Source organism: Spermophilus citellus, assembly GCF_964194105.1.
Source record: "Spermophilus citellus genome assembly, chromosome: 8".
NCBI lineage: Eukaryota > Metazoa > Chordata > Mammalia > Rodentia > Sciuridae > Spermophilus > Spermophilus citellus.
This window is the reverse complement of record NC_138189.1, coordinates 95,827,051-95,842,211: the sequence shown is the minus strand read 5'-3', so window position 1 is coordinate 95,842,211 and position 15,161 is coordinate 95,827,051. Positions and strand designations below refer to the sequence as shown.

At 32.6% G+C, this 15,161-nt stretch overlaps 1 protein-coding gene across 14 annotated transcripts in view; it reads right to left on the bottom strand.

The window, feature by feature from the left end:
• LOC308655106 (uncharacterized protein) overlaps nt 1–14,933 on the bottom strand; it is a 413,636-nt gene extending 398,703 nt beyond the window's left edge. For 7 of the 14 annotated variants that reach the window (XR_014023380.1, XR_014023381.1, XR_014023382.1 and 4 more), the window contains exon 1: nt 14,677–14,932. The gene's annotated coding sequence lies outside the window, so the exon portion shown is untranslated. Of the gene's footprint in view, nt 1–14,676 lie in introns of all 14 variants that reach the window. The other 7 variants (XR_014023384.1, XR_014023385.1, XR_014023386.1 and 4 more) reach the window with 3 other exon arrangements.
• Nucleotides 14,934–15,161: the final 228 nt, after the last annotated feature.

Below are 15,161 nucleotides of genomic sequence, written 5' to 3'. Positions count from 1 at the left end.
TACATACTGCATAATTTCAATTATGTGACATTCTGGAAAAAGCAAATCAGAAGACAGTAGTAACAGGGCTAGTGGTTTCTAGTGGTTAGGTAGAGAAGGGAAGAATAGGAGGAAGGAAGGTAAGTTTTAGGTCAGTAAGTTATTCTGTATGCTACTCTTATGATGGATACCTGACATTGCACATTTTATTTTTTATTTTTTCAGTTGAAGATGGACATAATACCTTTATTTTGTTTATTTATATGTGGTGCTGAGGATAGAACCCAGAGCCTCACACATGCTAAGCGAGTGCTGTACCACTGAACCACAACCCGAGCCCAACATTACACATTTTTCAAAATCCATAGAAAGTATAACACTATGGATTTGGATGATAATGATGTTGTTACAGGTTCATCAATGGTAACAAATACACTGCTCTGGTACAGGATGTAAATGTTGGGGAGGTAATGTGGGTGTCAGAATGTATGTGAGAAACCCATGTGCTTTCTGCTCAGTTTTTCTGTGAACTTAAAACTTCTCTGAAAAATAAAGTCTATTAAAATTTTTAAATAGTGAGTAAAGACAATCCTTTCTAGAAACTTGTTAGCAAAAAAGAAAAGACTATGAAGGATAGCACAGATGTGGACTAAAAGAATCATTGTTTTTAGTTTCTAAAAGCAATGAATGAGTGGTGTAAGATTGTAAGACAAGTAGCTCTTAAGTCTCTCCTGAGAAATGCCTCAGAAATTCCTGGGGAAGAAAAGTGGTGTGATGATAGCAAAATTATGCAGTGCCCCGGAGACGGTGTTCACAATTAATAAGGTAATTTAAGTTTCGAAAGTTGTCCTATTGTATTGACCATGGCCAAAGGTACTGGGTAACTGGTGATTGACACCTCTAAGACAAATCCTTTAAAAGGAAAAGAATTCATTTTGACAGAAATTTATTTAAAATGTATTGTGAACATTCCTGATTTCTTAAATGGAATCTACTTCCTTGTTATGTTATTTATAACTTTATTATTCATAATTATTTATCTCCATTTGTCCTTTTAAAAATTTTATAGATCATCCTTTAAAAGAATTAATCTCTCTCTCGGGGCTATGAAGAACTACTTTGCAGTATAAAAAGCAAGTCTTCCTTTAATTTCCTCTATACAGGATATTGTGAACTTCTAGACGTTAAAATGGTATGTAACACAAAGTTAATGTGTGTGTGCCTAGCAACTCAGGAGGGAGGCAGGAGGGTTCCTAGTTCAAAGCCAGCCTCAGCAACTTAGCAAGATCCAAAGCAACTTGGTGAGACCTTGTCTCAAAATAAAATTAAAAAAAATAATGAATAAATAAATAAATAAATGGACTGGGATATAGCTCAGTGGTAAAGCATTCGTGGGTTCAATCTGCAGCACCAAAAAAAAAATTTTTTTAAAGTGCGTGTGTGTGTGTGTGTGTGTGTGTATGTGCACATGTGTGCATATATGTAGGTAAGAAAAAGGAAGACACAAAACTTTTTAAAATTAATAATACATTGATATATGTTGTTATTCAGTATTTTTTTTTTGGGGGGGCGGCTGTGCAGTGCTGGGGATGTTACCCAGGGACATAAATATTCTGGGCAAGTGTTCTACCACTGAGCCATACCACAACCCTACTATTCAGTATCTCCTGTATTCTACTTGAAAATGTAGGTGTGTGTTCTATTATATTTGTATTTCTAGTGATTATCACAGTGTCTGGCACAAGAAAACTGCTAAAAGTATTAATGAATACAATTGTCACATATCTTTTGTTTTAGGTTATGTAAGGGTTTTCTTGTTCTCTCAGTCTATATAATTAAAGCACAGCTCCTAATATGGAATATGTTTCCAAGGAAAAATTGTGCTAAGTATACATTCCATTGGATAGCATGAGGAAATCCCTTGGCTCAAGCACCTGAATCCACAGGTAGGGTAGGCTTCAGGAAAATGTCGGTATGTGAACAGCATGAAGGCAGGAAGTTTTGCTTTTACGAGTTTTTCAGAGTCTGCTCACTCTACCACTTGTTCTTGTTTGGTTCCCAATTAGTGAGGAATAGAATGGATGTTGGAGAGGTGGTCAGTGCCTTCCCTCGTAGCACTGATGTAAGGATTAAAGGAAACAGTGCCTTCAAAGAGCCAAATAAAGTGCCTTTCAAAGTATCATGAACACCAGATAAGTTGTTGATTATAATTTCTATTCCCATCACCAAGTCCATACTTTTATCACTTTCTAAATACATTTGAAGAAAATAAATAATTCGATGAAAAAAGAACAAAACTGGACTTGATGTTACAGGATTTCGACCTGTAATGCTTTTCAAGTTTACTTGACAGGACTGCAGAAAGGAAGTAGTCCCGGAAAACGTACTGTCACAAAAGAAGAGGAAAAAAAAAGGGCACCAATCATGGGTGTGATAGTGCTATAGGAAAGAGAGTTTTGGATTTATGGAACTCTGATTTTTCTAAACAGATGTCCTCATCATGGAAGTTATTGTAGTCTCCACTTAACCAGATGGGATACCAAACTCCCTGTTGTGTTCAGAACTGGCAGGGCTCATTAAGTTGGCTTTAAATTGGGTATTAAGGGAGGATCTTTTGCTTAGCCCAAATAATCTCAACATGCACAATGGAGAGAAGAGGGAGTTCAACAAGCGAAGATAAGATATAAGATAAGTGATAAGTAATATTAACATACTGGACTTAATTGTCTATAAGTAACTACAAAGTAAATGGGAAATTAAAAAGATTAACTGGAAATGTTTCTAAATGATGGAGAATATGACCTAATGAATACAATAAAAATGGAAAGATAACATTTTCTTATTTGAAATGCCAAAACTCATATTTAAAATATATTCTATAGAGAAGACTAAAAGGAAATTAAACTTGAGGATGAAGCACTGTATTTTAGACCTTCAAAGTGGAAGAAATGCCTTACCATTTAATCATGGTAATTGAGAGAAGGTCTTTTGATTTAAAATACAAAAGATGAAAATAGTTAGCAATTGATATGTGCTTAAACATAAATAGTGGGAAATTTAATCCTTTCATTGAAAAAATTCCTGGGCAAGGGGCTCTTTTAGACTCTTTGAAATAGAAGGTTACTATACATTGAAAATATCAAATGAGCAATATTTATGTTTTTGGATTCATATGATAATCAACAAGCATATCAGCTGATAGGAACAGAGCAATAAAATATTGAGGTGATATTAGTGATAATGGAGATTGTTTTATGATTTGGAAAGAATAAAACCCAGAAATATACTATACTTATTTCACTACATGACTTGTTTTAATTCACAGAACTTATCCTATGAGTCTTACAGGGCCATGTATTTAGATAGTTAACAGATTTAATGAAGAAACAAACTATGGGTGATTGAATACTACCAACATGATATCTGATTATAAGGAATAAACTGATTTATTAGCTTAGCTTTCATTTCTAGAGATTGTGAGAAGCAGCAGATACAGTGATATTTATCATTGGTATAAAACATCAAATATTAATATAACCATTTTAATCATGGCTTTCAAATCTCTTTATTTATAATAATATAACCTTAAGTAGATTATTAATCTCTTGCAAACTAATTTTCCTCATCTATTTAATGAGAAAATAGTATTTTCCTGATTCCATTTTGCTAAATAAGATAATGCTTTTATAGCCTTAATATAGTATATGGAACACAATGGGAAAAAATAAAAGCTAAAGACATTAAAGTTTAATATCACAGTTAGTAAACTAATTAAACCAAATTTTATCTGAAAATATGACATCAGGAGAGACAAATGAAACAAAAGTACTTTATATCCACAGATACTAAAATTTTTCCTAATGTTAATTCCTTGATGAAGTCAAAAAGGAGAAAACAGAAGCTGAGGAGGCTAAATCATTGATCCAAATTACAGAATGAGGGCGAATTTCTCTGAAATGATACATGAAAGTTTCTTAAGTATTATGTTTGTGAACTTCTATGAATTTTATGAATACTGAGAAATATTTTTAAAATGCATATAGGAGTTAGAACAATGGAATCATGCCACCTCCCAAAGAAGTAGAAAATATATCTGAAACATGTCTAAACACATTCTTCTTGAACTCATAACTCAAGAACAAAGGACTTAAATTTTCTTTAGCTTTCCCAAAATAGTAATCTCATTTATTTCTAAACAGTTATGGCAATGTGTATCAGAAGCACCTTCTTATTTTAATTGTGGGAGAGAGCACCCTCAGTTTAAAGCAAAATTCTAAAACTATGACTTCTGGTTTGGGCCCCAAATATAAACTCAATCAACACGTTTCTTAATTATTTTCTATATTCAAGTATATATATATATATATATGAAAGTCTTCGGATACATAATGATGATTCCAAATAGTTCAAGATTTTCTGGATTAGAAAATTTTCTTCACCTTTGGGCCATTAAACAATGATTCTCTGAAATATAGTCCTTTCTCCAATATCCTTCCACCTTTTCTTCCTCTCAGGTATAACTACCCCCCCCCCCCACACACACACACTCATATCCTCTATGTATTCGCAAATACAAGAACGTTTTCTTGCAGAATCCTATGCATGAAGTGATCCTATCTTATAATTTCTTCAAGTGTACCTAAACTATATTTTAACTTCTTAGGTTAACAAACAAGTCCCTCTATAAACATCCCCATTACCTCTTTAACTTAATATTCCTCTCTGCCATACATGACTCTCAAGTTTCAATTACATGGAACTTCTTAGTATTCAATTAAAATACATGATCTTGCCTGTAAACTTGGCCCTGAATGTCCTATCTGGATAGCTCCTCTTTTTTTCCAAATGACATGTATCTACTCTTCATGAAACACAAACTGTCATGTAAAGCTCTGACTCTTCGAAATGATTGGTAGTTTTCTGTTGTCTATGATGCATTCCTGAGATATTTATAAAATGTGTAATTTGAATAATAGGCTTTAACTTGAAATTAAAGATTCACTTCTTTGTCATTTCCTCATTGTTACATTAGAATAATTTTGTGAGAAATAGGATTCTTATCCTGGTATGAATGATTCATTTGGATGCTTAAAAGGCAATTTGGGCTTATCAGTGTCAGGTAAGCACAAACTCAAGTTGTTGCAACAGTTGAAGGAATAATAATTGAGGACTGTCTCCATTGATAAAGGTCACTTTCACTTATACATGCAATGAGAATTTTGGTAAGGACTCTATATATTCTAGGTATTCCACACAGCAATCCTGTAGGGTAAATATCAGTAAGCACATACTTTGTAGAGAAGTGAGCTTACAATGCCTACCTAAATCACAGAGCAGGGATGGCCACAGCAAGGAGGTGAAGCATAATCCTTTTTATTCAGACACCATTTGGAATTAGAAGTGGTGTTGATTATTTCTTCTCCTATGCCTACTCAATGAATTATCTTAGTTGTTATTTAGTTTTCGCTGGACCCTTACATTCACTTGCAAGGCAGATTCTTTCAGAATAGGGTCTGAATATGGAGGCATTTGGTATCCCCAAAAGCCTTGCAGAGAACTCCATTAGTGATTGTTGAATATATAAATGAAATATAAGTTTAAAACTAATGAACATGTATCAAAAAATTATTGTACATAGAGGCAGTGGACCATTCTGGTATTTCTCCCCACTAGTTTATAGACATTTTGAATAGAGTGAACTTGGAATACCTTTGTGTTATTCTCCTGTATGGAAAGCAAACCTAATTTTGCAGTTTAAAGTTGGATTTAAATAGGGCAGCATCTGTTCTCTTGTTCCATGAAAATCAATAACTTATAAAAAGGAATGGGACAATGAGGGGATATGGTTAGATTGTCAGGCTAAAGGTGCCTCTTATCTCAGCATTCTCTCTGTTGCTGCTGGTACCAGGGTATATTTTGAGGGAAGAAGAGATTTTCTTCTCCCAAATATTGGTTGCAAAGGGCTTAGAATAACATTTCCAACTTTCACTACTAAATCTATTGTCTATGTATCACCTTTAAAATTTAAAACCCCATTGGAACCTGTGTGTGTTTAGCATCTGTAATCACACCATGAGATACAGATTCTGTATATTTACCTTTCAAAATGTAATGTGTATGTGTTAGTATCACAAACAGGCCCTTTCCAGGATTTTCACTTTTCCTGCCATTCTATGCAAATCAAGTTAGTTATTTCTTATACCCTCTCTGTGTTTAAAAATCATCAGTGAAATTTCTAATGATTCGTATGGAAATGTCTTGAATTTCTATCATGTAAATTCCCCTTTTATTATTTTCTTCTACCTTCCTTGAGAAACAATGGCAAAACATTTACAGTATTGGTTTAAAAATGTTTCTTAGGTTCATTTGGAGTCTTGACTATATTTATCCATACCATGACCTATTTAGTATTGTTCTTTGAATTACCATAGAGTATAAAAAAGCACATACTTAAGGTATTTTTGTTTTATTTTGTTTCTAGAACATAATTCAAACTATTTATAGTATGTACTTATGTACTAAACTTTCTTGGATGAATCAGGACTGTAGAAGGCCCACAGGAAAACTTTCCCTACTGCTTAACTCCTGTTACCAGGCTAACAATATCCCTTTTTCCCCCCTCATTCCTGACATAAAGTTATGCTAAATAAAGCATTATTCTGGATTCTCTTTATTTCCTGTGTGTTACTAATTGGTCCCTACTAATACTTAATGAAAGCTTTGGTCAGGCAAGACACAAAGGTTGCCATTATTATTTATTTTATTAACATTGCCAGGTGTAACTCTCTGTCCCTTTTGAACAATAAAGACTATTTCTTGTAGAGTTATTGCTGTAAGTAAAAAAGAAGCAAAATAGAAAGTCTACAATCAGATATAAAAACACATGCAAATTTTGAAGTTGATGAGGATGTTGCCTCAAAAAACTAGAAAGATCTATTAACCATAAAAGGAGTATCCTAAAAGAAAACAATATAAAGAGAAAATTTAAGCAAATTCTATTAGTATTCAGAAAAATGCAAATAGAAATATCACCAGGGTGTCGTTTTATTTATTAATTTAGGAGTAATATATTAATACCAAAAATGAACTTTAATCTCCAATAAAATTTTGCATATATGAAGGAGAGACCCTTTTATTATGAATGTCCTATTACTTCAGAATGATCTATTGAAAAAAACAAAAGTAAAAGGGTCTTATTTGGCTTTATTTTGATGCCTTTGTTACAAATCAAATGAATACACATGTGTCATCTATATTTTGTTTTTTGTTCTATTTTCTCATTTTATTTATCTATCTTTGTATCAATATCACACTTCCATCATTACTAATGATAATACTTGAATGTTACATTTGCTCTTCTTAAACATTGTCTTGTCCTTTGTGTTGTGTTTCCAAATAAATTTTAAAATCAGCTCACTGTAATTTACACATTTTTCCACTTAAAATATTTGTTTTTGTTTTTTTAATTTTTGTATTGAGTCCATTATTATACATAATAATGGGATTCATTATGACATAGTCATATAGGCACATAACATAATTCCATCAATCTCATCCTTCCCTTGACCATCCTTCTTCCCTCCCCCTGATCTGCTCATTCCATTCTTCTGATCTGCCTTCTATTATTATTATTATTATTTCAACCAGTGCATTATGCATATATATTTAATTGGGATTCATTGTGATATATTCACTCATGGACATAGCCTAATTTCATAGACTTATTTCCTCTGTACTTTTCCTCTCTCCCTCCTCTTCTCTCCCTTTGGATCCATTTCCTTTACTTTATTGATCTCTCTTCTATATTTGTGGTTATTTACTTCATTTACTTAGATATTATTTTGTAGAACCAAAATCCATAAGTAGACTTATTGATCTAGAGATCAATTTTGGAAAAATCAATATATTAACCATATTGAACATTCCAATCCATGGAAATAGTATAATTCTTAAACATTAATACAATCTTTATTAAATAAGCTTTTTTATTTTTTTATAAATATATATATAGAAATATATATTAAGTATATATATATATATATATTATAAAGCTCAAAATTCTTGTATCTATATAACACTATAAAAACACTATAATATAAAATACAAGTCAATAAGAAAAAGGAACCCAGATGAAAATGAACAAAATACTAAATAAGTAATTCACTAAAGCATAAAAATATCTAAAAAGCATATTTTTAAGTACTTGATGAAATTAAATTAGATATATACCCAAGAAAAGAGTTAAGATTAGAAAGTCTGATGTTGTCAATACTGTTGAAGATATGGAGCAGATAGAATTTTCAGATCTTGATGATGAAAGTATAAATTGATTTAAGAGATTTTGCCAAAGCTAAATGTATTTCCACTCTAATGAAAAAACAATTCTCATAAATGAATTCCCAATAACATGAAGTCCACCAAATAATAAACTGTTGACAGCTTTATTCATAAAAGTTCCCAAATTGGGGACTCAAGTATCCAAATGTATGGAAATGTATAAACAAATTGAGGTATGTTCCTATAGTAGAACAATAACAATAGAAAAGAAGAAACAGGAAACTATTGATACACAGCTGGAGGAATCTCAAAACACTATGTTGATAAAGAATAACAGTAAAGAGCACATATTGTATGATTCCATTAATTTTAAGTTCAAGATCATGAAAAAATTAATTTGTAGTTAACAAGGGCACTAAGTGACAACAGGTTAAAGGGACATTCTGGTGTGTTAGATGTGTTCTGTATATAGATCTGGGTGATGGATACACACACATACACATATATATGTATTATTATTATATATACATATGTTATATATATATAATATTATATATATAAATTCATCAAGCTGTACTAAGACTTTGTAATTTATACTATATGGATTTTACCTTAATTTATAAAATTGATAATATAGAAATAGGAATCTTAAATAATGCTGGTGTAATGTTTAATATAATGCCAGTACCAAATTTGAAGTATGACAAATCATTATTTTATGCATATATTCTTGGACCCACGACATTGAGCTTCTAATAGTTGATTCTAAGTAAAAATCTGACTAATGGCAAAAATGTGTATATCAGAAAACACTTTTTATAATAGCAATGAAAGAAAGGCATAAAACCCCTAAGTGTCTAACATTTGGTGACTGAGTTATGTTCTAGCCACAGAATAAACCAAAGAGGTAAAAACACTAATATTTTTGGAGAGCATATTAAGTGCCAAGTATTTGTATTATGTGTCTAAAGTGGATTATTTCATTTAATATGTACTAGCAACTGATGAATAGTTATTAATATCACCTTTTTTGACAGATAAACAAATAGAGACTTGGTAACTTGTTTAGGGTCAACTTGACAAGTAAATGGCAGAGTTAACCATTGAAACCAGGTTTGTCTTAATCCAGAGCTGGAATTTAGAACTATTGTGTTATAGTTTTCACATGAAATAATATTTATAATCTGTTGTTCCCAAAAGTGAATAGCCAATGATAGCATGATTTTAAATAAATACATATGAAATGTACACATATAAAGTAACACTTTGTGGTAAAACTTCTGGGATTGAGAGTTTATTACCCTCTGCTTTCTTGTTGAAGTAACTAGCTATTTCCCTTGGTCTAAATAAATAGATTTCCAATGGTTCCTTGATTAATTTCAAAATAAAATCTATTCATATTTTATGACATTGAACATTTCAGATCCCATTTATAGTATCTGGAAGGGCTTTACTGTATGTGTCATATAAACAAATTAATCTATTTGGTAAAGCATATACCAAGATACCAACTCTACTTCTTTTTTTGGTGTTGGGAATATGGACGATTTCAGAATATACGTACATTTAACTGATTTGAATTGATTTTTACCTTTTCTAAACTGGATATATAAAATTGATGCTAACAACCAAAAATTTCACAAAAGAGATGCTTTAGTAAAAGAATAACATGGTTTTTTTTTTCATTCCTGTCTTACTATCACCCAACTAAATTGAATTGGGCTTTACCTTTAACAATAAGTGCTAATGTTTACTAAGAGCATAATTTGTACTAGGTGTTTTCTGATTGTCTCTTATGAACATATTTTGCCAATAAATCCTTCCAAAAACCCTGTGCAGTAAGGACCATTATTATCCCAATTTTATGTGCAAGGAAACAGATACATAGAGAGGTAAAGTAAATTTCTTAAGGCTACACAGTGTGATTTTAGCCAGAGTCTGACTTCAGGACTTGCTCTAAACCCCTTAGCATACATCCTTTATAAGCTTAAAAGAAGGAGTTTCATCTCCTCAACTGTAAAACACATGGCCCAAATAGATCCATTTAAAGGTGCCTACACATTTCAATATTCTGTGATCTTTAATTTTATAAAGATTTGTGTCCCAAATTTATGTTTTATGTTATCACTGAATCAATATTTTTTTAGTACCTACTGTGTGCCAAACTCAGTAGGTACTTTTTTTATTTGTGCTATATCAATTTAAATTGCCCCTTGCACTGAGTGACATTGAGTCTTAGATATAGGATAAGGACACATCAACCTGTGTGCTGTTGGGATTGAGCACACAAAAGGCATTCTGATTATTTAATAAATTCTAACTTGAAAAGAGGGGCTGACAGTTATTTTTTTAACCTTTTTTAACATACTCTAATTTTTAAGTCAGTGGTTTAATATAATTTTCTTTAGTTGATAGATTGATTCAGAATAAACTCTAAGCATAAAATCACACAAAGCTTTTGTTTTGCAAAGCTCTTTCACAAATCACCCTGGTTTCATGCCCTAATTAATCAGTGTTCATGGGGGAATGAGAGGTTATTTGCTTTACAGCTTCTGCAGATATACTAATAGCATAGCAGGAGAATTCTGAAGTAACATGGGCTATTTTTCATATTTGAAGCAGTTTCCCATGGATTCTTATGTAATTATCTAGAAAATGTGAACCATTGTTTCTATTGGAATTATATCTCGTGCTGTCAGGAACTCCCAAGATTACAAAAATCTACCCGTTACTAGGTTTTTGGAGCATAATATTATTCCAATATGTTAAATTGAACATATCATTATATTTAGAAATTCCTACTAGAGTCCCTGACCCTTATAAGCCAGAGAAAAGTGTAGGCATATCTTTCTCTCAATTAAATCAGTTTTTAAAACATGTAATGAAGCATTTCTCATTGACTGAAATAAAAATAGTGTAAGATTTTCTAATTCACTGGAATAGTTTAACAGGATATTGGGATCCAGTAATGTTTAGCTAACAATCAAGTCTAAAGAGAAGCATTACTTGATTTTCTTATATGTTATCATTAGCCCCCGTAAAATTGGCTTATTGAGCAGAGTCTCAAATCAAAATTTTACAACATTGCTCTCAGCACATTGCACACTGGGGCCTTATGCTTAAAGGAAAAATTCATTCATTATCCAGAATTTTTTTTTTAAAGGTACAGTTGTAGAATTGAGGCTGTTGTTTTCTCCACTGGTAGGCAGTTTTGATTGCAACAAGTTCCTGGGTCAAAAATAACTGTGATTGCTACGAAAATGTGTTAGAACAGAAAATCTATGACAGATATGATAAAACAAATCTAATCCAAAGATTTTCATACTTTAGGATTCTGAATGCTTTTGAGAACCATTCTGTTCATCAATGTAAAATTATTTACATAATTACAGATCAAACCAATCGGTTACTACCTTGTAAGGCTAAAGGTCATGCCTAGCATAAGCAAGTAGCTCCGATGCTGCTCTGCTGTTAATACCTGTTCACTCTAGGGCTGCCGCCCTATTCCCAGGGCTGATTGCCCTCTGTCCTGTGGCTTCAAGTAATGTAAATTGTATCTTGTCCCTGGGTAATCGAGATCAGTGTTGTCTTGTCTGTCCACTCCCTGCCGATGCCCTCTCTGTGCTGCGATAATGGTTTTGGTGGGCAATCAAGGAGGATGCCTTCTTGACTCATCTCTCATAATGGATTGTCCTCCTCAGGCAAAATTGAATAACCCCCGACATGGCCTGGAGGCAAGCAATGAGAATTCAATAAGTCTGCAGGGTCAATGTCCTGTCATTTTTGGCAAGCAAGTAATTATTCTGCACTAACATTCAGTAATAGGAGGAGGAAACTGCTGGGGACACCTTCATCCTAGAAAAGTCACCTTAACAGGATTTTCCCTCTAATCAGTAATAATTCTTTCTCCTCTTCTGATGTGATTTGGCCCACTTTTTCATGTGAGTTGCATGTGTGGATTTGCTAGATGGGTTTTTTTTTTTCAAAACCTGGTGTCTGTGGGAAAGTTTAACAACTTCACTGCCTGTTGTTTAATATTTTCCACTTTTATGGGTTACAGTTGTGCTGTCTATTTGCTTTTACTGATTTGTGAAAGATTTATTATAAACCAAATACAGCTGTTCTCCCCTTTCATAAAGTCAAACTATTTTGGCAAACCTGTTTTCCACTATGAAAATACATTCAAAATCATTTCCCTTACCAGCTTGCCTACCAGAAGTATTTAGTTCTGCTTCGTGGTACAGGGAAAGTGCCAAAGTGGTTGTGCACTAACTCAAGGAAAAGAGAATGTATGTGCTTCAAAAATAAACAGGCAGAATAGAATGACTTTTTTTTCTTTCTGGTGGAATTCAATGTTATTAGGCATAGAATCCCAAGAGGACAGAATTATAATATCAAAAAAAAAAAGCATCTGCAAATTCAAGCCATTTGAATATCTTGCCTTTGCATTCACATTCATGAACATACACACTTAATTTAACTATGTAACATTTACCCAAAACTAATATTATGATTAACCTTTTAATATTCTTAAGATATTGCAGCCATGTACTATCTCTCCATTCACCATATATACCTAAATCGAATAAATCTTATGTTCATATTTAAAGCAACATATTCACTTTAATTAATCAGTTCCATTTAGATATCTGACTTATGACATTTATGTAAGAAATGTTGAATTGCCAATTTAGAAGAAGACAAATCTTAGCGCCACTTTGGTATTTCTAATGCTATTTTTTTAAAAAACAAACTTTTTTTTTTTTTTTAAAAACACTTTTTTCAAAAAATGAAAAGTAAAGCTCCTAAAAATTAGCAAAAAAAAAAAGTAGTTTCTAAAACGAATCCAGGTTGCTTTTCTCTTCATTTCTCCCTGTGTAGAAACTATTGCTTTATTCATTGAAAGGAACCTTTATCTTCTCTCTCCTGAGATTGGTGCACGGCAAGTAATGAAGAGGCGCCTATAAGAGCAGAATAAGCACTTTCCATGACTGATTGACGATTGATTATTGCTGGGATGTCTCCCCACGGTCACTCATCACCAAGCTTTTTTGACAACCAAGCTCTATTTCCGACATGAAAAAAGCATTTTGATCTGCATCAATTTGGCTTGTTAACTGTGACAAAACTCAAACTGATACCGATCATGTTCAGTTGTCGATGTTCATTTGGATCCTGGATGTAAAGAAGGTTCATTATAATAATATACTATATTTTTATTTAGGATATCATAATATTGGCATATTTAATGTCTACTCTTGTTGAAATCTTTTATTCTTACCCTCTTTGCACTACATTTTGTTCACTAACTCAAGCTCTTGGCACTATTTTATCTTATTGTTGCTCCTTTCCATGTGTTTTTAACAGTTTGCTTTAAGATTTTTGACCACCTTTTTTGTAACTATAATCAAACCTTTTACCATATAATATTAGAGAGGAAACTAAAGCTCCTTCTCATGCAAACTGTGAAAAATTAAGATTAATTTAGAAGAATTATTTTGCACTAAGTACATATATGCCCTAGAGTAAAGCATAGAAGAGAGAACATATTTTAAAGATTATATTAAGGAAGGAAAAACATTGAACAATCCCTGTCCTTTCTAAAAATTTTTCCAAATATTTTCAGCTTAAGGAACAAATACATTCTTACCAGTTAATTACTTTCTCTCAATTTTAAGACAAAGATTTATTTAAAATTAACATATCTTAAACATTTATCAAAATACTTACTACAAAATAATACTTGCTATTCAGAAACTATAAGTTGTCTTTTAATAAATTTAACTGTCTTTTTTTTGTACTGAGAGATTATAGCTAAGATAATAAAAATTTACTTAAAAAATTGTTCTGATTCAAACTTGAATTCTTCTTCCTTTCGCATTCTCATCTTTTCTTCACTAGATTTTAAGAACTGCATTTACCCTCACGCCACAAAGCAGATGCAATAAATGCAGTGAGCTGGTTTAATTGGGTTTCTCAATGTAGCTCTTGAAAATGACCATAAGACCTTAGCTACTACTGTAAAAGTTAGAGTAAAAGGCAGATAGTTAAAAACTGCAGCATATCACTTTGGGACTTTATCATTCTCTTCTCCTCCTTTTCATATGACTAGTTTTAATTTCTTGATTTAAATTGCTGAACATTGTATTGTATTTGCTAAAACATATTATGTTTATTTTTCTTTAGTTTGCCATATTGAAGCTACTGCAAAAAAAAAAAAATCACTGTATTAATCCAAAAGATTATAGAGAATTCTTTTCTGATGTTTTGGCTGCTTTTCATTGTTAATGAGGTATTAAAAATTGTAAATAAAACAGATTTCTGAACATTTCCCTGCCACTCAAGATAAACACTGGATGAGAGCAGATTTTTCGCGGATGTCTGAGAAGTTGCCTGATTAAGAGGTCTCCTTGCGCTTACCTTTGCACAAGTGTTGTGTTCCTGTGTCTGTAAAACCGGTGAGTTCAGTGCTGCTCTGAATTTATCACCAGGGTATCAGGCAAGCACTGCACATTAGTGTTTCCAAGTTTTAAGATGATTCTGTCCCTCTCTTTGAGGAGCTGCTGTCTGATTTGTTCTCTGTTGGCATGCCTGGAAGACAGTGCCCACAGTTCAGTGGGCTGCACCCAGGGCTTGCTGGTGCTTTCAGCCGCCAGCCGTCAGGGCCCTGTTGGCAGCTGTCTGCAGGCTCCAGCCCCACCCTTCACCTTTGGCTCCAATGTCTCTGTGAACTTTAAAGGGAAGAGCTGCATTTGATGTGGGGGAAAAAGAGACTAGAGAATATAGAACTGTGAAAAAAGGAGGCTATAAGTTTACGGTCCTCAATATGTCTTGACCTGCCTCAAAATGTTTCCCCATGATTGTAATAGAGTAGACAGAGAGGTAGGTTATTGTCAAGTCTTGAT